Source organism: Cherax quadricarinatus, chromosome 27, assembly GCF_038502225.1.
Source record: "Cherax quadricarinatus isolate ZL_2023a chromosome 27, ASM3850222v1, whole genome shotgun sequence".
In the NCBI taxonomy this organism is placed as follows: domain Eukaryota; kingdom Metazoa; phylum Arthropoda; class Malacostraca; order Decapoda; family Parastacidae; genus Cherax; species Cherax quadricarinatus.
Genome location: NC_091318.1, coordinates 19,537,061 through 19,562,515, shown reverse-complemented (window position 1 = coordinate 19,562,515; position 25,455 = coordinate 19,537,061). Strand labels below are relative to the sequence as shown.

At 43.3% G+C, this 25,455-nt stretch overlaps 1 protein-coding gene across 2 annotated transcripts in view; it reads left to right on the top strand.

Annotated features, from left to right (window-relative positions):
• The window catches only part of cic (Putative transcription factor capicua), a 653,343-nt gene that overhangs the window by 149,223 nt on the left and 478,665 nt on the right, over positions 1-25,455 (top strand). The window contains exon 1 of one of the 2 annotated variants that reach the window (XM_070089070.1): positions 12,628-12,752. The exons of the other annotated variant lie outside the window; for it this stretch is intronic. The gene's annotated coding sequence lies outside the window, so the exon portion shown is untranslated. Of the gene's footprint in view, positions 1-12,627; positions 12,753-25,455 lie in introns of those variants that run through there. 2 annotated transcript variants of the gene reach the window in all.

Sequence of the window (25,455 nt, the reverse complement as noted above, 5' to 3'; positions counted from 1 at the left end):
CCATCATTTCATTTACTGGCTTTCCTGCCAGTTCTCTGTCCCACTGGACCTCCCGCATGAAGTTCTTCAACCCTATGTAGTCCCCTCTTTTATAGTCAGGCTTTTCCCATTCTACTCCTGTTATTCTCTCCACTTGCAGCTCTACTATGTATTCAAAGCACAGAACCACGTGGTCGCTAGCTCCTAGGGGACTCTCATACTTGATGTGTGTGTGTGTGTGCGTGTGTGTGTGAGTGTGTGTGTGTGTGTATGTGTGTGTGTATGTGTGTGTGTATGTGTGTGTGTGTGTACTCACCTATTTGTGGTTGCAGTGGTCGAGTCATAGCTCCTGACCCCGCCTCTTCGCTGATTGCTACTAGGTCCTCTCTCTCCCTGCCCCATGAGCTTTATCATACCTCGCCTTAAAACTATGTATGGTTCCCGCCTCCATTACGTCACTTTCTAGGCTATTCCATGGCCTGACTACTCTATGACTGAAGAAATACTTCCTAACATCCCTTTGATTCATCTGAGTCTTCAACTTCCAATTGTGACCTCTTGTGTCTGTGTCCCTTCTCTGGAACATCCCGTCTTTGTCCACCTTGTCTATTCCGCGCAGTATTTTATATGTCGTTATCATGTCTCCCCTGACCCTCCTGTCCTCCAGTGTCGTCAGGCCGATTTCCCTCAACCTTTCTTCGTAGGACAATCCCCGTAGCTCTGGGACTAGTCTTGTTGCAAACCTTTGCACTTTCTCTAATTTCTTGACGTGCTTGACTATGTGTGGATTCCAAACTGGTGCTGCATACTCCAGTATGGGCCTGACGTAAATGGTATACAGAGTCTTGAACGAATCCTTACTGAGGTATCGGAACGCTATCCGTAGGTTTGCCAGGCGCCCGTATGCTGCAGCAGTTATCTGATTGATGTGCGCCTCAGGAGATATGCTCAGTGTTATACTCACCCCCAGATCTTTTTCCTTTAGTGAGGTTTGCAGTCTTTGGCCATCTAAACTATATTGTGTCTGCGGTCTTCTTTGCCCTTCCCCAATCTTCATGACTTTGCATTTGGCAGGGTTAAACTCAAGGAGCCAGTTGCTGGACCAGGTTTGTAGCCTGTCCAGGTCTCTTTATATTCCTGCCTGATCCTCATCCGATTTGATTCTTCTCATTAACTTCACATCATCTGCAAACAAGGACACTTCTGAGTCTATCCTTTCCGCTATGTCGTTCATATATACCAAGAACAGCACAGGTCCTAGGACTGACCCCTGTGGAACCCCGCTTGTCACAGGCGCCCACTCTGACACCTCGTCACGTACCATGACTCGTTGTTGCCTCCCTGTCAGGTATTCTCTGATCCATTGCAGTGCCTTTCCTGTTATGTGTGCCTGATCCTCTAGCTTTTGCAGTAACCTCTTGTGAGGAACTGTGTCAAAAGCCTTCTTGCAGTCCAAAAAATTGCAGTCGATCCACCCCTCTCTCTCTTGTCTTACTTCTGTCACCTTGTCATAAAACTCTAGTAGGTTTGTGACACAGGATTTTCCTTCCCTGAAACCGTGCTGGTTGTCAATTATACACTTGTTTCTTTCCAGGTGCTCCACCACTCTCCTCCTGATGATCTTCTCCATGACCTTGCATACTATACACGTTAGTGATACAGGTCTGTAGTTTAGTGCCTCATGTCTGTCTCCCTTTTTAAAAATTGGGACTACATTTGCCATCTTCCATACCTCAGGGAGTTGCCCAGTTTCAAATGATGTGTTGAAGATCTTTGTTAATGGCACACACAATGTCTCTGCTCTCTCTTTAAGGACACACGGAGAGATGTCTGGTCCCACCGCCTTTGAGGTGTCAAGTTCGCATAGTAGCTTCTTCACCTCCTCCTTGGTTATATGTACCTCATCCAGCACTTGCTGGTGTGCCCCCCTGTTCTGATTTCCTGGAGTCCTACTGGTTTCCGCTGTAAATACTTCTTTGGTTTAGAAAGACACGTAAGCAAACACTATAACATATTTATTAGAAAACGTTTCGGTCCTGGGACCTTGATCACTTCTAACATACAGAGGTAGAAAGACATTATATATAGGCGGAGAGTGATGTGTGACGCACGTGACCTGAGGAATGTCATAAGAACATAAGAATGGAGGAACACTGTACAAGGCCTACTGGCCCATGCCTCGCATGTCGGTATTTATTACCAAGGTTTATAACAAATACTTCTTTAAATCTCGTGATGAGCTCATGACATACCTCTCGGTCGTTGTGTGTGTGTGTGTGTGTGTGTGTGTGTGTGTGTGTGTGTGTGTGTGTGTGTGTGTGTGTGTGTGTGTGTGTGTGTGTGTGTGTGTGTGTGCGTGTGTGTACCCCGCCCATCTTGAGTGTAGTTAACATTGTCTTGTTGTGTGGCAGTCCTGGGTCCTCCCTCCTCGCTCTTGTTGCTACGCTCAACATAACCAATATTTGTTATTAGTTTATGTCTGTGTAGAGGAACTTGTAGTGGTATTAGTGTACTTTTGTATATACATTCTTTGTGTATACACTTTTTGTGTATACACCTTTGTGTATACCTTTTGTATAGAATCTTTTGGTGTATAGACATTTTGCATATATATATATATATATATATATATATATATATATATATATATATATATATATATATATATATATATATATATATATATATATATTTGTGTATGCACCCTTTATATATATATATATATATATATATATATATATATATATATATATATATATATATATATATATATATATATATATATATGTGTGTGTGTGTGTCAGTGTGTACTCACCTATTTGTGGTTGCAGGGGTCGAGTCCTAGCTCCTGGCCCCGTGTGTGTGTGTGTGTGTGTGTGTGTGTGTGTGTGTGTGTGTGTGTGTGTGTGTATGTATGTGTGTGTGTGTGTGTGTGTGTGTGTGTGTGTGTGTGTGTGTGTGTGTGTGTGTGTGTGTGTGTGTGTGTGTGTGTGTATATGTATATATACTGCGAGTATGGATTTTACCCCCACACTGAGGAGAATGTACTGCCTGCTTTATCAATATACTGACCCAGCGTCTATTTTTTGTTTAATGTAATATTATGTTATATTTGCTGTATCAGCACCTGTAAGTATTATTTTTCACTTGAGACAAACAATAATAAAAGTGTAGTATTGTTTACATTGTGGAATGTCTCCTGTACGACATCATTTCCCAGTAGAGAACATGTTGTCTAACTTGACTGGCTGGCGTAAGAGTTGTCTATTATCATTTAAGACTCGTATACGCCCATTTCCTGCGTATTTATTTATTGTTATATTTATTTAATGAGGCTATCGCATACAGTTGAGCGTTTTCTTCGATTATTTTATTTTTCTGTATCACTATAGAAGTGATTTTGAAATCTGACGATGCCTTGAAGGGGTTAAGAATATTTGTTGTCAGTAGGCGGCGGGAAGAGGAGGAGGAAGGTGGGTTGTTGGCATGTTCTCCAGGGAAGGGCGGGTGGGCGTCCCGCCCATCATGTGTTCCCAATGTTCTTCCCTCTCGCACAAGGTCTTGGAGGGCGCCGGTGGAAGGGCATAAATACGTGTTGGGTCGCCAACTTCCCTTCGAAGAGAAGGCTTTGAAGCGTGTTGCATTATTTAGCTCCATACATATTCAATGCATGGTAGGTGGTGAATTGGCCACCAGATGGTACCTTGAAGCAATCAATGAGTGGCTCAGGTTGATGTGTACCCCGGGCAGGGCGTGGTCTATGGGCAAGACTCCTTATAAACCTGCTGTCCTTTCACCTAGCAGTATTAGGTAGATCCCTATCTCTGATTTTCCAATACTTGAGTGTTGTTTCACTCCAGGGAGGCTCCTTGATGCGGTGAGGGGCTCTTGATGTAAGGAACTGGAACTGCTCCCCTTGATCAGGCTGTATAGTCCTTGTGGCTTAGCGCTTCTTTTTGATTATAATAATAATAATGTGGCTTAGCGCTTCTTTTTTTATTATAATAATAATAATCCCCTTGATCAGATCGCATCTGAATGCCTCCCATTCCTCAAGGCGCTGTATGACCCATACGGTTTTGGCGTTCTCAGTGAATTAATATAATTGTTAGATACACCAAGACTTCCCAAACAACGTATAACCTCGGTGGTACCGCCTTCAGCTCACACCTGAAGGACCAGGGTGCAATCCCGGGCAAGTCGAAATGATTTCAGAGTTCAAGGCCCCCGCGGCCCGGTCCAAGCCTTATGATGGATGGCCTGATCAACCAAGTTTTTGGTGCTAGCCATACTAACAGAACTTATTAAGTTCCATCTTGAGGACAGTTACGGATTCGTTGGTAAATCTTTGTATGAACGAAGGGAGATTGTTGAAACTCTTGATCTTGTGAATATCCGCTGTGTATTAGAGATATTTTGTACCGTCTTCCAGGTATCTTGAGTTAGCTGACTGTTGTGAGTGGCATCCTGGGAAAGTGTTGTCTACCTTAGATGTGGCTGGACTTTCTAACTAGCTGCAGTAGCCAGCCACGAATGTAATTATTCCACAGTTAATTAGTAACAAGGAACACTGGTCGCAATGAGTATATTTGTTACACGTCCGGTTATCCTGAGCTAAACGTACATATTCTACCTTGTACATAATGCGTATAAGCAAACTCCTCAAGGGAGGTTCCTTGACGCTGGTGAGGAGCTCTTGATCTAGGGAATTGGATCTGTGCTCCTGTTCCCTGAATTGAGCATGAATACTTTCACACCCCCATCTACGTTCGCTGTATAATCCTTTGGTTTTAGCGCTCCCCATGATTATAATAGTGCCTATTAGAATGACCCTTGTAGGTTTAGCTCTTCTTTTTTATTATAATAATATTGCCTATGAAATATATGTGCCTATTGGAACCATTGTACTTATATTACTTTAAAAATCAAAGGGATTTTATCTGTGACGTTTATCGGGAATTTTCCTACTCTCGTGGCCCAGTCCTGAGCCAGGCCTCCCTGCTGATTGCCTGGTCGATCAGGTTGTTGCTGTTGGCTGCCCCTCACCTGCCCACATATCTGTCACAGCCTGGTTGATCTGGCACACCATAGAGGTAGTGGTCCACGTTCCTCTTGAAGATCTCGACATTGGTTCCAGCAAGATTTCTGATATATGTTGGTAACAAGCTGAATAGTCTAGGCCCACAGATGTTGATGCAGGGCTTTCGTATTGTGCCCATGGCTCCCCTGCTTCTCACTTGCCTCTGTGTGTGTGAGGAGCTCTTGATCTAATGAATCGGCACTACCATCCGTTCCCCTCGATCGAATCTGATTGCCTCATATTTGCCAGGCTCTGTATAACTTGCGAGTTTAGCGCTTCCACATAATTTTAATAATTACCTAGGTGCTCACAGATCTGTACGACCCTTCCTGCTCACATTGGACTGAGACACACTCAGTGGCACTTTATTAGGTACACCTTCTCATTAATGCAAATATCTAATCAGCCAATCCCATGGTAGCGCCTCAATGTCTAAAAGCATGCAGACATGGTCAAGAGGTTTTAGTTGGTGTTCAGACCAAACATCAGAATGGGGACCCCTCAAGGGAGGTTCTTTGACGCCGGTGAGGGGGCTCTTGATCTAGGGAATTGGATATGTGTTTTAGTTCCCTGATTTGAGCCTGAATGCCTTCCATCCCTCCCCAGAGGCGCTGTATAATCCCTATGGGTTTTACCGCTCCCCCATGATAATAGCCAGAGTGGGGAATAAATGTGATCTAAGTGATTTTAACCGTGGAGTGATTGTTGTTGCCAGACGGAATGGTTAGAGTATCTCGGAATATGCTGATCTGGGATTTTCACACACACCGGCAGTTCTGTGGGCAAAAACGCCTTGATAATAAGAACATAAGAACATAAGAACGAAGGAACACTGCAGAAGGCCTACTGGCCCATGCGAGGCAGGTCCAAGTCTCCTACCGGCTTAAGCCAATGCACCCAACCTAGACAGGTCAGGTCACATTGACTTAAGGGAGGAACACGGCAACCGACCTGTTAGCACAAGCTATTAGGTCTAACTCACACCCACCCACATTTACTCATGTATTTATCCAACCTATTTTTAAAGCTACACAACGTTCTGGCCTCTATAACGGTACTTGGGAGTTTGTTCCACTCATCCACAACTCTATTACCAAACCAGTACTTTCCTTTCAGTCGTCAGTGTTCAGTGGTCAGTCGTCACGTGAGGTCACAGACCCTGAGCTGCTTTGGGGATTAGCGTGGACGGTTACAAAGCATGGCTTGCTTCTGCAGTGTTTTAAAAACTGAGGTTGGAGAGTTGAAGGAGGAGGTCTTGCTTCTCCAGGAGGAGATTAGGAGGCTGAAGGTCCACCTCAATGGGCCTGGGAGAGAGTGTGAGGTGGTTGGAGATGTGGGGAATGAGGCTTCTAGCAGTGAGGTGCAGTCTGTCTCTCACTGTGAGGAGGCTGTAGGTGGGGAGGTAGCAACGGCTACCAGCAGTGAGGTGCAGCCCAGCACCTGCTACAAGTGGCGAGTTGTTCACAGTAATGGGAGGCGCATCAGAGTAAGGAAAGTTAAGAGTGAAGATCTGAAGGTAGGAAATCGCTTCTCTGTTCTCCAGGATGAATGTACTTCAGTGGCCAGTGAAGGTAAGGGTACTACTGCCCCTGCTAATGAAGGTAAGCGCATTCTTGTGGTTGTCTCAGTGCTGGTGGAAATGATATTGGGAAGGGTAGGAGAGAAGAGCTGCTAGATAAGTACAGGTCAGCTATAGATTTCATTAAGTCTAAGGGAGGGATCCCAATCATATGTAGCATCTTGCCTAGAAGGGGAGTAGGAAATGAATGGTTGTCTAGGGCAATTGGTGTAAATTGCTGGCTAGACAGATACTGCAAGGAACTTGCAATCCCATTCATTGACAACTGGAACAACTTTTATGGCAAACATGATATGTATGCAAGGGATGGGGTTCATCTCTCTGGGGCAGGGGTGGTAGCACTTGCTGACTCGATTGAGAAGGCCATTGGTGAAATGCCTATGATTTTAAACTGATGGAAGATAGAGGTATGGGTGTGTGTGGGAAACAAGCAGGTTGCAACACTAGGGTTGGAAACAGTAAATGTATAAAAGGCATTCAGCATGAAGTTATAAATAAAGACAATAGAACAGGTCAGCAAACAAAGGGGGACAGCAGAGGGCAGCAAGGGACTAGCTCCCTTAAGGTTTACTATACTAATAGCAGGAGTGTTAGAAATAAGATAGATGAGCTAAGATTAATTGCAAGTGCAGGAAACATAGATATTATTGCTATAACAGAGACCTGGCTCAATCTGAAAGATAGAGAGATGCCCTCTGAATGTCACATACAAGGCTATAAATTATTCCACACTGACAGGGTCAACAGGAAAGGTGGTGGAGTAGCGATGTATGTCAGAGACAATTTAAATTGTTGTGTTAGACAAGATATTAAATTAGAAGCGTCAGCCACTGAATCTGTTTGGTTACAGCTTCTCGAGGGCCGAGAAAAACTAATTTTGGGTGTGATTTACAGGGCCCCAAATCTTGATAGGGAGTGCAGTAAACTTCTATGGGACGAAATTCGTAAGGCATCTACATACGAAAATGTTGTGCTAATGGGAGATTTCAACTATAGACAGATTGACTGGAGCAATTTGACAGGAAATTTAGAGTCGGGTGACTTTCTTGATACGATCCAGGATTGTTTTTTAAAACAGTTTGTGACAGAGCCAACTAGGGGAAATAACCTCCTTGACTTGGTTCTTGCCAGTAGGGAAACACTAATTAATAATCTTGAGGTTAATGATGAGCTTGGGGAGAGTGATCACAAATCACTCAGTTTTAACATATCATGGAATTCCCCTAATAATGGCAATCAAGTCTCCGTCCCTGACTTTCGCTTGGCTGATTTCATAGGACTGAAAAATTACTTAGGTGGGCTGAACTGGAATGACCTGACTAGGGGTCAGGTAGGTGGTGATGGTTGCCGATATGATGCTTTCCAGGGCATAGTTCTAGCTGCTCAGTCAAATTATGTTCCAAATAGGGAAATCAGATCAAACAAAAATGATCCAAAATGGATGAACAATAGATTAAAATATCTGATTGGTCAAAAGAGAGGCATATATAGGCAAATCAAAAGAGGAGAGGGGCAATTAAGAAATCGATATATTCAGTTAAAGAGAGAAATAAAAAAGGGAATTAGAAAAGCAAAAAGAGATTATGAGGTTAAAGTTGCAAGAGAATCGAAGACTAACCCAAAAGGATTCTTTCAGGTATACAGAAGTAAGATCAGGGACAAGATAGGCCCACTCAAAAGTTCCTCGGGTCAGCTCACTGACAGTGATAAGGAAATGTGTAGAATTTTTAACACATACTTCCTCTCAGTTTTTACACAGGAGGATACCAGCGATATTCCAGTAATGATAAATTATGTAGAACAGGACGATAATAAACTGTGCACTATTAGGGTCACAAGTGACATGGTCCTTAGGCAAATAGATAAATTAAAACCTAACAAATCCCCAGGCCCTGATGAACTGTATGCAAGGGTTCTAAAGGAATGTAAAGAGGAGCTTAGCACACCTTTGGCTAATCTTTTCAACATATCACTACAAACTGGCATGGTGCCAGATAAGTGGAAAATGGCAAATGTGATACCTATTTTCAAAACAGGTGACAGGTCCTTAGCTTCGAACTATAGACCAATAAGCCTAACCTCCATAGTGGGAAAATTTATGGAATCAATAATTGCCGAGGCAGTTCGTAGCCACCTTGAAAAGCATAAATTAATCAACGAATCTCAGCATGGTTTTACAAAGGGGCGTTCCTGCCTTACGAATTTATTAACTTTTTTCACTAAGGTATTTGAGGAGGTAGATCATGGTAATGAATATGATATTGTGTATATGGACTTCAGTAAGGCTTTTGACAGGGTCCCACATCAGAGACTATTGAGGAAAATTAAAGCACATGGAATAGGAGGAGAAATTTTTTCCTGGATAGAGGCATGGTTGACAAATAGGCAGCAGAGAGTTTGCATAAATGGGGAGAAATCAGAGTGGGGAAGCGTCACGAGCGGTGTTCCACAGGGGTCAGTGTTGGGCCCCCTGCTGTTCACAATCTACATAAACGACATAGATGAGGGCATAAAGAGCGACATCGGCAAGTTTGCCGATGACACCAAAATAGGCCGTCGAATTCATTCTGACGAGGACATTCGAGCACTCCAGGAAGATTTGAATAGACTGATGCAGTGGTCGGAGAAGTGGCAGATGCAGTTTAATATAGACAAATGCAAAGTTCTAAATGTTGGACAGGACAATAACCATGCCACATATAAACTAAATAATGTAGATCTTAAGATTACGGATTGCGAAAAAGATTTAGGAGTTCTAGTTAGCAGTAATCTGAAACCAAGACAACAGTGCATAAGTGTTCGCAATAAAGCTAATAGAATCCTTGGCTTCATATCAAGAAGCATAAATAATAGGAGTCCTCAGGTTGTTCTTCAACTCTATACATCCTTGGTTAGGCCTCATTTAGATTATGCTGCACAGTTTTGGTCACCGTATTACAGAATGGATATAAATTCTCTGGAAAATGTACAAAGGAGGATGACAAAGATGATCCCATGTATCAGAAACCTTCCCTATGAGGATAGACTAAGGGCCCTGAAACTGCACTCTCTAGAAAGACGTAGAATTAGGGGGGATATGATTGAGGTTTATAAGTGGAAGACAGGAATAAATAAAGGGGATGTAAATAGTGTGCTGAAAATATCTAGCCTAGACAGGACTCGCAGCAATGGTTTTAAGTTGGAAAAATTCAGATTCAGGAGGGATATAGGAAAGTACTGGTTTGGTAATAGAGTTGTGGATGAGTGGAACAAACTCCCAAGTACCGTTATAGAGGCCAGAACGTTGTGTAGCTTTAAAAATAGGTTGGATAAATACATGAGTAGATGTGGGTGGGTGTGAGTTAGACCTGATAGCTTGTGCTAACAGGTCGGTTGCCGTGTTCCTCCCTTAAGTCAATGTGACCTGACCTGACTAGGTTGGGTGCATTGGCTTAAGCCGGTAGGGACTTGGACCTGCCTCGCATGGGCCAGTAGGCCTTCTGCAGTGTTCCTTCGTTCTTATGTTCTTATGTTCCTGAATCTGAATTTTTCCAACTTAAAACCATTGCTGCGAGTCCTGTCTAGGCTAGATATTTTCAGCACACTATTTACATCCCCTTTATTTATTCCTGTCTTCCACTTATACACCTCAATCATATCCCCCCTAATTCTACGTCTTTCTAGAGAGTGCAGTTTCAGGGCCCTTAGTCTATCCTCATCATGAAGGTTTCTGATACATGGGATCATCTTTGTCATCCTCCTTTGTACATTTTCCAGAGAATTTATATCCATTCTGTAATACGGTGACCAAAACTGTGCAGCATAATCTAAATGAGGCCTAACCAAGGATGTATAGAGTTGAAGAACAACCTGAGGACTCCTATTATTTATGCTTCTTGATATGAAGCCAAGGATTCTATTAGCTTTATTGCGAACACTTATGCACTGTTGTCTTGGTTTCAGATTACTGCTAACCAGAACTCCTAAATCTTTTTCGCAATCCGTAATATTAAGATCTACATTATTTAGTTTATATGTGGCATGGTTAGAGAAGGATGGCCAGATTGGTTCAAGCTAACAGAAAGGTGACAGTAACTTAAATAATGCATTACAACAGTGATATGCAGAAGAACATCTTGAATGCACAACACATTGAACCTTGAATTGGATGGGTTACAGCAGCAGATCACACTGGGCTCTTGTCAGATAACAGGAAACTGAGGCTACAGTAGGCACAGGCTCACTAAAACTGAACAGCTGAAGATTGGCAAAAAGTCACCTTATCTCATGAATCACGATTTCTGTTGCGACATGCAGATGGTAGGGTCAGAATTCAGTGTAAGCCTTTGAGAGATGTGGTGGAATGGGAGATTCGTAGCATGAATGTACAGCGCATAAATCTGCCGTACATTGTCAGCAAGTTATATCATGTCAACATCGACCAGGGTCTCTAAGGACTGTTTCCATCACCCTGTTGAATCCATGCCACGAAGAATTCTGGCTGTTCTGGGGGCAAAGGGAAGCCCTACCCAGTACAAGAAGGGTGTACGTAATAAAGTGGCCACTGCATACGAATATTTTTATCATGTTCACATATTTCTTCACAAGAATTACACGTCATATAAGATAAATCTTTTAAAATGCTAATAAATTTAAGTAAAAAAGAAACGAAGAGGTGGCGGGAGGCAAGCTGTATTCTGGAAAACACTGATATCACATTTCATGGACGAAGACTTTATTCGGGCTATTAACCCTGAAGGGTTAGTTCCTGACTTAAGAAATCGTAATGACACGATTGCAAATAAACCATACCCCCGGCCGGGATTGAACCCGCGACGGGCTGGAGTTTTGAGACTCTATGACCGCGGGTTCAATCCCGGCCGGGGGTATGGTTAGTTCCTGACTATGGAACTGAACTTCTCCAGGCCGAGGGACTGACATCCTCAAATTTAGACTACGACTTCAAGGGTGATGGACTGATTACATCGTCTTCACATCTCTACTGTTCCTGCCTACTTTCTGTATTCGACTGAAGAAGCCTACTGTGTAGGCGAAACGTTTCGGAATAAAGTTGCCTAACTGTTGCCTATGTGTTTACTACTTGGTGAGCAACAACAGTATCTCCTGCGCCAGGTAAGTATAACAAGGGGATAAGGTGGAAATATAAACACATATGCAGTATAATGTGATCCTTTATTGACTACTTTTCGCCCACACAGTGGGCTTTCTCAAGTCACAAACAGATCTGTTTGTGACTTGAAAAAGCCCACTGTGTGGGCGAAACGTAGTCAATAAAGGATCACATTATACTGCAAATGTGTTTATAATTCCATTGTGTCGGTATTTTATACCATTTATTTCCAAGGGGATAAGGTGTAATAAGATGAACTCAGACCCCTAGCTCTTCAAAAGGGAACTTAAGTTCTTCAGGTCATTTCCTGATTAACCAAGTTCTGGTGTATGCATTAGACTGCATACTGATAACACCAACAGGCAATCAACCAGGCCCGGCTCGGGATCAGATTTAATGCGTCTGGGACGAGGATCGACCCTGGGTCCTTCGGTTTTCAAGCCGAATTTAGTCTGGCCCAGTTTCATATTTGTTTTCATGGTATAAAGATTTTAAGGTAGTCTGGGAGTACAATACAGTTAGGGATTGTGAATGGTGTGGTGGGACCAACAGCTGTGAATAATATAAATGTATCTATGTACATACAGTTCCGGACATTTATTAATGGAAACGTTTTGCCATGGGATGTAATTATTGATAAAACCACTGGTAGCGAAACGTTTCATTTAGTAAATGTCCTGAACAAGTGTCCTTACCCACAATACAGTTATAAAACATTCAAGAGAGGCAACACGAGCAGGAGAACAAGACGCTGGCTTGTATTACAGGTGAAGCAGGGGCGGGGCGTGTAGGCAGACAGGACACATGCACATACACACACACACGGCGCAGTAGAGACGTACATACACACGCACAAGCCGGGGTGGCCTCCCTCCCTGGTCGCTAGATCCACCACTAGTGTGTTGGTGGGCAGAGTGGCGAGACTTACAGATACGCTCGCTTTGGGACTATATAACTCAGCCTTCCTCCCTGTGAGGTGGTGGACGCTTGCTGTGGTGCTGCAGGTCAGTGTGATGCTGCCCCATACCTCACTAACCACATCCCCCAACCCCTCACTAACCTCACACCCAACTTCTCCACTTCCTTTACCCTAACGCCTCACTCAGATTCCCATACCTCATTCTCCTCACCTCATTCTCCTCACCTCACACTCCCCTTATCATTACACCCATCTTTTAGCTCTTTTTTTATTATAATAATTGCACCCATCTACACCTCTTTCCACCATCTTCTCACTTCTCCCCATTCCACCATTAACTTCACTCTCCTCACCCCATTTCACCATCCACCTCACTCCACTCACCATTCCATCCTCTATCACTCCACTCATCACATTTTACCCTCTCACTCCATTCACCCCATTAAACCTACCTCACTCCACTCACACCATTTAACCCACTACCTCATTCCATTCACCCCATTAAACCTACCTCACTACACTCACCCCACCTTCCTAACCTGTCCTCTCTCACAAGGACCCCAATAGAAATAAGTCACTGTGACTTTTTGGGATTATCCTAGGTAATCTACACATATGTTGCTATGTATGATAATTTATGTAACTGTACCTATGTGTATTTATACCTGAATAAACTTATTACAGTGGTGCCAGATATAAGACACATCTCATTTGCACGCAAACTCTGCCAGATTCACTCTGTCCCTGTGAACGTCACTCAGCGCCTGGGGAAATGGTAGACAATCAGGTTCGATCCAAGGAAGAGATCAGGTCTTATTCCTTGGATCGGGAATCAACCTTCACTCCCTTCTCACCAGCGTCAAATAACCTTCCCTTGGGGAGGGGCTATAGTATCAGTGTAGTCCTTTCCGACAGAAATTATGATTAGTGTACAGGTAGAGTGCGTCGTAGATTTATGTACAGGTCGAGTGCTTCTTAGATTTGTGTACAGGTAGAGTGACTTACATTTGCGTACAGGTCGAGTGCTTCATAGATTATGTGAACAGGTAGAGTGCTATAAAGTGATTTGTATACAGGATGAGTACTAAAATGTAATGATTTGCGTATAGGTTGAGTACTAAGATGTAATGATTTGTGTATAGGTTGATGAGTACTAAGATATGATTTGTAAACAGGTTGAGTACTAAGATGTAACAATTTATGTACAAGTTGAATACTAGGATGTTACGATTTGTGTACGATTTGTGTACGATTTCTGCACACAGAAATCACTCCCTACGAAAGTAAAAGACTGGGCAGGCGATGCAAAATGCCCCCAATAAAAAGTAGGGGCGCCATTGGTACACTAAGGGAAAACACCATAAGTGTCCGGGGCCCAAAACTGTTCAACAGCCTCCCATCAAGCATTAGGGAAATTGTCAATAAACCCCTGGCTGCCTTCAAGAGAGAGCTGGACAGATACCTAAAGTCAGTGCCGGATCAGCCGGGCTGTGGCTCGTACGTTGGACTGCGTGCGGCCAGCAGTAACAGCCTAGTTGATCAGGCCCTGATCCATCGGGAGGCCTGGTCATGGACCGGGCCGCGGGGGCGTTGATCCCCGGAATAACTTCCAGGTTGAGTACCAAGATGTAACGATCTGACAAAGGAAGCCGAGCATAAGAAATTGATAGAAAGGTTGAAGATAACGACAGGTGTAGAGATTAGATTTTAGATTTTGCCGCCGAAGCGGCTAGTTTATTGTGCACCCCCCTCCCCCCCATCCGCCCCATCCATAGCCATCCAGTGAATGGTAGCTCAAGTGCATATGGATACACAAAAGGCCTAGGGACTAGGCTCCGAAAGGATTAACAGATGTACATCTGGATTTATATCTACAGTTGATTTATCTGTTACAAATTTAATTAAGATATACGCCTAATATGTCTGGCATCTTATTTTCATCCAAAAGATACCTTGATATATCATACAGATTATTCTGTCTATCTTTATATTCCTCAATAAGCGGACAGTCAAACACACAGTCTTCAAGAAAGTGACTATAAGGCTGACCACATACTTTGTATTTAGTTTGATCATCTGTGTGTCTGCCAAACTGCCAGATGTACTTGCAACCAAGCCTAAGCCTGGTTACATCAGTCAGTTCATAATCCAGGTTGCTCCGTAAACATACTTATATACGTTCATGTTATCATAGTGAGTGATAGATGTACTCAGGCTTCTAACTGCATTCCTATGACATTCATTATTTACTTCACTTCTAATACTGAGTTTGGTTATGACAATGTTTCGCTCTGTACTAAGCTTCGTCAAGCTAATGCATCGTCTCGCTCTTTGTGTAGCTTTATTAACCAAGTGTGTGATGTACTTTGTACATCACACATGCTGTACCATAAATAGTGTTTGTACTGTGCATCGCCCCTGAGCCGAGGGACGTCTTCCATGTTTATTGCTTTATCTAAACAGTCTAAACATCAAATAATAAATACACTAATAACTGCTAACTATAATTAGACATAACATTGCCTATGGTAGGCTGAACTAAGTTGCTTCACGTACTACGTCAGGTTACATAGTTCAATAAAGCTGAGTTATTAATAAGTTTAAGTTCTGCTTAGTTTTAAAGTTATTAATCGGGTAATATTTTTTTTTTGTGGAAATCGTAAACCAGAGTAATGTGAACCCATGTAGTGTGAACCCAAGTAGTGTGAACCCGTGTAGTGTGAACGCACGTAGTGTGTACCCACGTAGTGTGAACGGACGTAGTATGTACTTACGTAATGAACGCACGTGGTTTGTACTCACGTAGTGTGAACGCATGTAGTTCGTACCCACGTAGTGTGAAGGAACGTAGTGTGAGAGGGGCGAGGGGGTAAGGTCAGAGGGTGTGTCAGTGTTGGGGGCCGGGCGGGCAGGTAATGGTTGCACACACACACACACACACACACACACACACACACACACACACACACACACACACACACACACCAGCCAGCCATCTTGATCTCCTCCTCACACACACGACTCTCTCAACCTTGCTCACATTGTTCAGCCTTAGTGACCTCATCAGCCTCGCCTAGGGCAAAAATTGAGTGTGGTTACGACCTTACAAGGGTGCCCTTACCCAGGTATTGATTGTTGGTGGGGAGGAAAAGAAACGCGAGGTGGCAGAGAGATCCCGTTGGACTTCGCGCTGTGCTGCCGCGAGTTGCAAGCTCGCGGTAGCAACGTTGTTGCTACTTTTCACAGCTGAGGCTACTGCTGCCAGGAAAAAAGCTACTGATCGCATTCTGTTGGGTTTATGTGGATTTACGTAGGTTTATAAGTCGGCTTGTTGTATGTGTACTCACCTATTTGTACTCTTTTGTGGTTGGAGAGGTCGATTCACAGCTCCTGGCCCCGCCTCTTCGCTAGTCTCTACGAGGTTCACTCCCTGCTCCAAGAGCTTTATTGTACCTCTTCTTAAAGCTTTGTATGGATCCTGCCTCCACTGCATCACTCTCCAGATTGTTCCACTTTCTGATAACTCTGTGGCTGAAGAAATACTTCATAACATCCATGTGACTCATCTGAGGTTTCAGCTTCCAGTTGTGACCCCTTGTTGCTGTGTCCCGTCTTTGAAACATTATGTGTGTACTCACCTATTCGTGGTTGCAGAGTCGGGTCTTAGCTCCTGGCCCCGCCTCTTCACTGATATATGTGTGTGCGCGTTGGGGAAGGGACAGATGGAGTAGACGGCTCTGTAGGTGGGGAGTTCCTGAAGTGTTGTGGTGTTTGGTGTGTAGTGGGATGGCAGATGAACTGGTAGGAGTGGTTGGCGGATGGTAGTGTGAAGTGGTGGGGGTGTTTAGTGGTGCGGTGGTGGGCGGCGTGGGCGTGGGTGAGTCTTGGAATCACTAATCACCTGAAGTCGCTCTAACCCACAGTCAATTTGATAACATTTGCCACCAGTTTGTGTTGAGTGAAACATCGTGTCAATAACTTAAAAGGCCGAAAACCGCGTAACAAATTATTATATAATTTATGATAAATTTATAAGCAAGTTCGTGGAGTTCGTTGAGTTCGTTGAGTTCGTTGAGTTCGTTGAGTTCGTTGAGTTCGTTGAGTTCGTGGAGTTCGTTGAGTTCGTGGAGTTCGTGGAGTTCGTTGAGTTCGTGGAGTTCGTGGAGTTCGTTGAATATCTCCCAAACTCGAATGCTGCTGTATTATTATTATTATTACATTGATTTTGAAGATCTAAACTCGTATGAGCCACAGGTAGCTCCACTTCCTTGAATCAAAAGCCCTTCGCCTTTTTTCCCCCTTGAAGGAAAAAAAACAAACAACAACAACATAAACATAAATTACCAAAGGGTAATTTATGTTTATATTGGTTATCAGTTTTTATCCTCTGAGGTTAAATTATCAGGAAAAATTTCAGAACTATTGGAGTCATGGCGAGGTTCAGGAGATGGCGGAGGGAGATGTAGCAGCATCAAGGCTGAGCACTACGTTGAGATGCTGGAGGGGAGGTAGAAATATCGAGTCTGAGTTGGTCGAGGAAGAGGTAGAAACATCGAGGCTGAGTTGGTCGAGGGGAGTTAGAAACATCGAGGCTGAGTTGGTCGAGAGAGAGGCGGAAACATCAAGACTTAGCACAGGGACATCCCCCTTCCCCATCCAAAAAGAAAAATGTCCCAGTCGGTGGAGTTAATCAGTGTTAGTTAAAAAATCATTTAATAAATTCACACTGGGTAGGACTGTCAGAGAAGAGAACATGGTGCTGAGTAAGAATGAAGGACCAGTAGAGGGAGATATCGAAAACAAAGTCGGTGTATTCTCTGATAAGTAAAACAATTAATGAAAATATATTGGACTGCCAGAACCACCCTGACTCGTACACCTAGATAATACACGATATTATTTAATCTAGGTGGAAGCAGATAGTTCCTTTCAGCAGATAACCTCAATCTATCTTTCTCAGTGGCAGCGAGTGCAGCGCTGTATAGTCCTTGTGGCTTAGCGCTTCTTTTTGATTATAATAATAATAATAGTGGCAGCGAGCACCCCTCGATCAGATGACTAGGTGTGAGTCAGGCGTGACCAACATACGCATACATACACGAGGGTACTGTTTCTCACAATTCACAGTGACAAAAGGAGGCTGGACAAATAACCACTTGTGGTGTGATTAATCTTTATGGTCACTGTTACAGACCAACGACGCCGCCAGCGATCTTACAAGTGCTGAGTTAATAAAAAAAATGACACGATGAAAGATCGAAAGATACCCAAATGTGCAAAGAGGTTCGTAACTTAAGCTGTGAATATAAATGTAGTAAATTTAAATGATGTTATATATAAGGGAAATCATTTAAATACACATCTAATCTAAATGACACGTAAGGTACACAAAATAAGTGAACCTGTTATTCGGGTAATGAATCTGAAGACAGAAATCAATCCCTACGAAAAAAAAAGAGGCTCGGCAGACGTTGCAAAATACCCCAAATGAAAAGCAGGGTCGCTCTAGGTATACTGAGAGATAATATGACAGTGTAAGGGAAGTATTCTTCATCAGCCTTCCGTTATACCGTATACCAACAGACCTCCTGGCTGTTCTCATAAGGGAATTTGATAAATTCCTCAAATCAATTCTTGATCAGCCGGGCTGCGGTTCGTACGTTGAACTGCATTCGGTAAACAGTAGCAGCCTGAATGATCAGGCTAAGTTTGATCCACCAGGAAGCCTAGTCCGGGACCAGGGCGCAAGGGCGTTGACTCCCGAAAACATCCTTCAGGTATCCTCTATTCTTTGTAGTGTCCTCTCGGCTCTTGAAACAAATCATCGGCTTCCTGCCGATGACTGAATTATTCCTTTAAAGACGTCTTCTTGGCACGATGAAATTAATTCTTTGGGTGTTTAATACTTCTGACAGTGATGGTCAGTGGATAATGCAATGTCTCGATGACGTCACCGCTCAATTATGTTACAAGGGTATACATCACACAATGTCAATTTATAACACGTTCACAATTTTGTTTGAAGTTTAAGACTTGAAGCTTCCTTCGCTGCTCCAATCAAACAGATGTATAAAGAGAAATGTATAAGATGTATAAGAGAAATGTGTGATAATGTTGGTAAAATTACCGACAGTAAAAGCCACAAGTGCAACGAACGAAACATTTTGCTTTACTTGGGTAATGTCTGAGGATCTCACCTTCAAGGAGCACAACAATGTCACTATCACATCTGCCAGGAAACTGATAGGATGGATAATGAGAACATTCAAGACAAGAGATGCCAAGCCAATGATGATCCTTTTTAAATCACTTGTTCTCTCTAGGCTGGAATACTGCTGTACATTAACAGCCCCATTCAAGGCAGGTGAAATTGCAGATCTAGAAAATGTACAGGGAACCTTTACTGCACATATAAGTTCCATCAAACACTTTAACTACTAGGAACACCTGGAAGTACTTGACTTGTACTCACTGGAGCGCAGGCGAGAGAGATACATCATAATCTACACCTGGAAGATCCTGGAGGGACTGGTCCCTAATCTGCACACAAAAATCACTCCCTACGAAAGCAAAAGACTTGACAGGCGATGCAACATACCCCCAGTGAAAAGTAGGGGAGCCATTAGTACATTAAAAGAAAGCACAATAAGTGTCCGGGGCCCAAGACTGTTCACCAGCTTCCCACCAACCATAAGGGGAATTACGAAGAGACCCCTGGTTGTCTTCAAGAGGGAGCTGAACAGATATCAAAAGTCAGTGCCGGACCAGCCGGGTTGTGGTTCGTACGTTGGACTACATGTTGCCAGCCGTAACAGCCTCGTTGATGAAGCCCTGATCCACCAGGAGGCCTGGTCATGGACCGGGCTGCGGGGGCGTTGATCCCCGGAATTCCCTCCAGGTAGACTCCAGGTGTCCTTTGACTTAACAAGAGAAATGTGATCTTGATGCATATTTCGACGATTCAGAGCGGTTTGAAGCATTTTCTGACATACCTTATTTTTCAACCAAAGTTCATAAGTTATCATACTTAATCGAGACTCCTGCTACAAATGCTTTTTATGGGAAAAATAAGTCATATCACTTTAGGAATAAACTATATCTAGTTTGAGACATTCTAGCGTCTCCTCACACACGTAACTGTGTGCACAACTTCTCTCCAGTAGGTTGATAAATGTTATCAGCATCTTTCTCGTGTTCCCCAAGTCCTCACTTCACTTTTATGACATAAGAGTCTTCGTGGCCACCATGAACCCTTGGGGTGAGGCAGGGCCAGGTTAAGGCACGGACTTTAGGGGCTGCAGCCCAGGGGCCTCCGCCAGCTGGAGGGCCTCCAGGGCTGCAGCTCAGGGGCCTCCGCCAGCTGGAGGGCCTCCAGGGCTACAGCTCAGGGGCCTACGAGCTGGAGGGCCTCAAGGGCTGCAGCCCGGGGGCCTCCGCCAGCTGGAGGGCCTCCAGAGATTAAGGGAAAAGTGTCCACAGTTACTGCTGTAAGTTTATAATTATAGCATGTTATTACATCACGTATATGATGAACTGTTGATTGTTGAAAATATCACTTGTGCCTCACAGTGCCTCTAGCCCAGGGGTTTACAAAATCTTAATCCGACTCTGAGATGAGGGAGGATGCACAGCGCTATTAAACATCTCTACCTAGGAGTCGACAAATCCGTTTTGGTGGAAAATAGTCAATTTCTTGAATCTTAATCTGTCCTATATGCGTTACTTGTTAGTTACTCCAGGTTACTCATAAACTGACAATTATTTCTGTACTTCTACAACACATTTTATATTTTAGATAATTTTATTTATTCTTATATAAGAATAAATAAAATTAGTTAAGAAGGTCTTAAGTTTATCTGTTTTGAATAAAAAAAAAACATATCAATGAAAATGGCAGAGTACAATGACGAGGGATGACTGAGGTAGCAGGTCGGAGGTGGCCACCGCCACACCTTGCTTCCACTTCAAATGAATTCTTGTTTACGTCATTTTTTTTACTAGATTTTAAAGGTTTGAATGAGGTCTCGTAGACTCCGCTATCTGAGGCAAAACAGGTTTAGTGCTTTGACTCATGCTTCGTAGGAATATTTTTTAAGGACAGTACCAGCTGCCCGAAATGCCTAGGCATGCTAGTGGCCGTCTTTGTAATTCATATTTTACATGTAAACCACAAATTGTAATTAATATACTATAATATGTAATCCCCACATTGTAATCTTTACAGAAAAATAAACATTTCAATTTCAATCTAATAAGATACCAAAAATGTTAATGTAAAAAAAAAAAGGCTATAGCATCCCGCATTACCAAAAAAATGAAAGGGTTTTAAAAACCAAGATTACCAATCACATGGAATCTCAGCATTTGCACAATCCAGGTCAACATGGGCTCAGAACAGGTCGCTCCTGCCTTTCACAATTGCTGGACCATTACGACATGGTCTTAGATGCACATGAAGACAAGCAAAATGCAGATGTAGTGTACAGTGACTCTGCAGAAGACACTGAGAAATGCGACCATGGGGTAATTGCACATAAAATGCGTGCTAAAGGCCAGCAACCAGGAAGCCTGGTCTGGGACCGGGCCGAGGGGGCGCTGACCTCCGGAAGCGACTCCAGCTAAAATCCAGGTAACCATTTTAAGCAAATATCCCAAATTTGCTTGAAAATAGATGTAACATAATTGTAAATACATATCCAGGTGTACGGTTAACCACTGTAGATTCACAAAAAGATCTAGTCCCAAGGTCTTTTCTGTATCCACACGTTCTTGCGCTACTCTTCACAGAATGGATATGGGGCGGCACAATAAACTAACCACATCGACGGCAAAATTCAAAATCTGCACATACTAGTCTGTCTTCATTCTGGATGTAATTTTTCGACTAAAACCGCAGGAAAGGGAAAGTAAAGACGACGTTTCGGTCTAACTTGGACAATTGAGACGTGTAATCTGCCAGTTTTCTGTCTATTGTTTCAGCCAGGGTATTGTGTCTTTGTTTTATTTGGGAGCATGTGTACTTGCAGATAATGTGTACACGTAGATCGTGTGTATATGGGATCGTGTGTACTTAGGGTCGTGTATACATGGAGTTGCGTACATGGGCTGTGTGTACATGGGGTCGTGAATGCTTACACGGTGGTTATGTGTACATGGGGTCGTGAATATTTAAATGGATGTTGTGTGTACATGGGGTTGTGAGTGTTTACATGGGTCAGAGTGTGTACATGGGAATCGTGAGTGTTAGAGTTAGCACTGTGTGTGTGTGTATGTACTCACCTATTTGTACTCACCTATTTGTGGTTGCAGGGGTCGATTCATAGCTCCTGGCCCCTCCTCTTCGCTGATTGCTACGTGTGTGTGTGTACTCACCTAGTTGTACTCACCTAGTTGAGGTTGCGGGGGTCGAGTCCGAGCTCCTGGCCCCGCCTCTTCACTGATCGCTACTAGGTCACTCTCCCTGAGCCGTGAGCTTTATCATACCTCTGCTTAAAGCTATGTATGGATCCTACCTCCACTACATCGCTTCCCAAACTATTCCACTTACTGACTACTCTGTGGCTGAAGAAATACTTCCTAACATCCCTGTGATTCATCTGTGTCTTCAGCTTCCAACTGTGTCCCCTTGTTACTGTGTCCAGTCTCTGGAACATCCTGTCTTTGTCCACCTTGTCAATTCCTCTCAGTATTTTGTATGTCGTTATCATGTCCCCCCTATCTCTCCTGTCCTCCAGTGTCGTCAGGTTGATTTCCCTTAACCTTTCTTCGTAGGACATTTCCCTTAGCTCTGGGACTAGTCTTGTTGCAAACCTTTGCACTTTCTCTAATTTCTTGACGTGCTTGACCGAGTGTTGGTTCCAAACTGTGTGTGTGTGTGCACCTAGTTGTATGCACCTAGTTGTGGTTGCAGGGGTCGATTCACAGCTCTTGGCCCCGCCTCTTCACACCCTCTGTGTGTTCGTGCGCGTGCACGCACACACCGGACACCGGAAATGCCTTCTCCTGAACGCACGCCACCACCGTCGTGGGGGGAGGGGACAGAACGGGGGCAACGAGGGGGGGAAGAGACAGGAAGAAGGAGAGGGAAAGAAGGAGGGGGACGAGGGAGGAGAGGGGATTGAACGTTCGCTCCCCTTCCCTTACTGTTTCATTTATGAACACTCCACACCACCCCAGCCCACACAGTAACCCTCACTTGTACTGACCACATACCTAACTTAGGTTATTTAAACAAAACCTAAATTAACCTAATCTAAACCGCATTAACTTAACTTAAATTATCCTAACCCAAATTAACCTAACCTAAATTACCGTAACCTAACCTCAGTTAACCTAACATGATCTTAATTATCCTAACCTAACCTCAATTAACTTAGCTTAACCTAAATTATCCTAGTTAAAATTAACCTAACTCAACTCTATACATCCTTGGTTAGACCTCATTTAGATCATGCTGCACAGTTTTGGTCGCCGTATTATAGAACGGATATAAATGCTCTGGAAAACATACAAAGGAGGATGACAAAGTTGATCCCAATATCAGAAATCTTCCCTATGAGGATAGACTGAGGGCCCTGAATCTGCACTCTTTAGAAAGGCGTAGAATTAGGGGGGATATGATTGAGGTGTATAAATGGAAGACAGGAATAAATAAAGGGGATGTAAATAACGTGCTGAAAGTGTCTAGCCTAGACAGGACTCGCAGCAATGGTTTTAGGTTGGAAAAATTCAGATTCAGGAAGGATATAGGAAAGCACTGGTTTGGTTATGGAGTTGTGGATGAGCAGAACAAACTCCCGAGTACAGTTATAGAGGCTAAAACGTTGTGTAGTTTTAAAAATAGGTTAGATAAATACATGAGTGGGTGTGGGTGGGTGTGAGTTGGACCTGATTAGCTTGTGCTACTAGGTCAGTTGTCGTGTTCCTTCCTTAAGTGAATGTGACCTGCCCTGACTAGGTTGGGGCATTGGCTTAAGCTTTTAGGAGATTTGGACCTGCCTCATATGGGCCAGTAGGCCTTCTGCAGTGTTCCTTATTTCTTATGTTCTTAAATAAAAGAAAACAGGAATTTGAAAAAAAATCGACTCCAGTGAATTTCTTTTGGGATGGTATTTACTTGTCAATAGACACTTGACCACCACATCTGTTTTGTTACTCACCTATAATGTGGTTGCAGGGGTCGATTCACAGCTCCTGGCCCCGCCTCTTCGCTGGTCGCTACTAGGTCTAATTTCTCCCTTCTCCATGAGCTTCATCGAACCCCTTCTTAAAACTGTGTATGGATCCTACCTCCACTGCATCACTCTCCAGATTGTTCCACTTCCTGACAACTCTATGACTGAAGAAATACCTCTTAACATCCCTGTGATTCATCTGAGTCTTCAACTTCCAGTTGTGACCCCTTGTTGCTATGTCCCATCTCTGAAACATTGTCTCTATCCACCTTGTCAATTCCTCTCAGTATTTTTTATGTCATTACCATGTCGTCCCCTACCCCTCCTGTCCTCGTGTGTGTGTGTGTGTGTGTGTGTGTGTGTGTGTGTGTGCGTGCGTGTCACATACAGGGTCATAATTGTTTTCCACACTGATAGTATCAATATATTCCACAAGAACATACATGTTGCTCAATACATATATAACTAACGGAGACATTAGATCAAACATAAATGAACTAAAATGGATGATTGATATATCGAAACTTATTGTGGGTGGAAAAAAAAAAAGAAATTTAGAGGCGAAACAGACGATGAGTCACCTTATGAACCATTATATTCATTTTAAGAGGAAAGTCAAAAATACGAATAAGAAAGACCAACCCAGAGGGTTTTTTATAGATATATAGGAACAAAATTGGAGAAAAGATTGTTCCACTTAAATGCGGCCAGCAGTAACAGCCTGGTTGATCAAGGCCTCTTCCACCGGGAGGCCTGGTCTCGGACTGGACCACGGGGGCGTTAACCCCCTGGAACACCCTCAAGGTACACTCCAGACAGGTAACTCAGCTTAACTAACAGTTAGTGACAAGGCAGTGTGTATAATTTTTAACACTTATCTCATCTCTATTTTTACACACGAGGACACAAATGAAATCCTGAAAGAATATAATATATAAGTTAGAATGATATGTATTACAAGATCAGAGCCACTAGTGACACGGTCCTTCGATAATTATATTAAAAACAAACAAGTCATCCTGGCCCTGACCAAGGAATGTAAGAAAGTACAGTTTATGACACACATTTACTTTCTTCAAGATTGATGGACTGAAAACATCGATTCCAGGCTGAGGGACTGATTACTTCAAACTCCTCCTCTTTATCCACCGTCATTTGTATTGGACTGATAAAACCACTGTATGGCAAAACGTTTCCTCAATAAAGATTCCTTAATGGTGCACAAGTGTCTTATTCTTCAACTAGGAATCTTTACTGAAGAAAAGTTTCTCCTACGCTGCAGGCATCACCAGTCTAATACACAGATGAATTATATCCTGGACACATCAACTTTGGTGGAAGACGAAGCAGACGAAGTGGAGAGCAACTATGATGTAATCACTCTATCACCCTTTGTGCAAGGTGATTAATCTCAGACTAAAGAAGAAAAAAAAACGTGGTACGGGTGGGAAGTGAACTCGCGGCAAGTGAGTCGTAAAACTCCAGGCCAGCGCGTAAGCCACTAACCAGCTGACTACAATAAGATTAATCCAGCTAGGTATATTTATACACCATACGGAGGTTAGCATGGGTCCTAGTGGGACCACCATACGGAGGTTAGCATGGGTCCTAGTG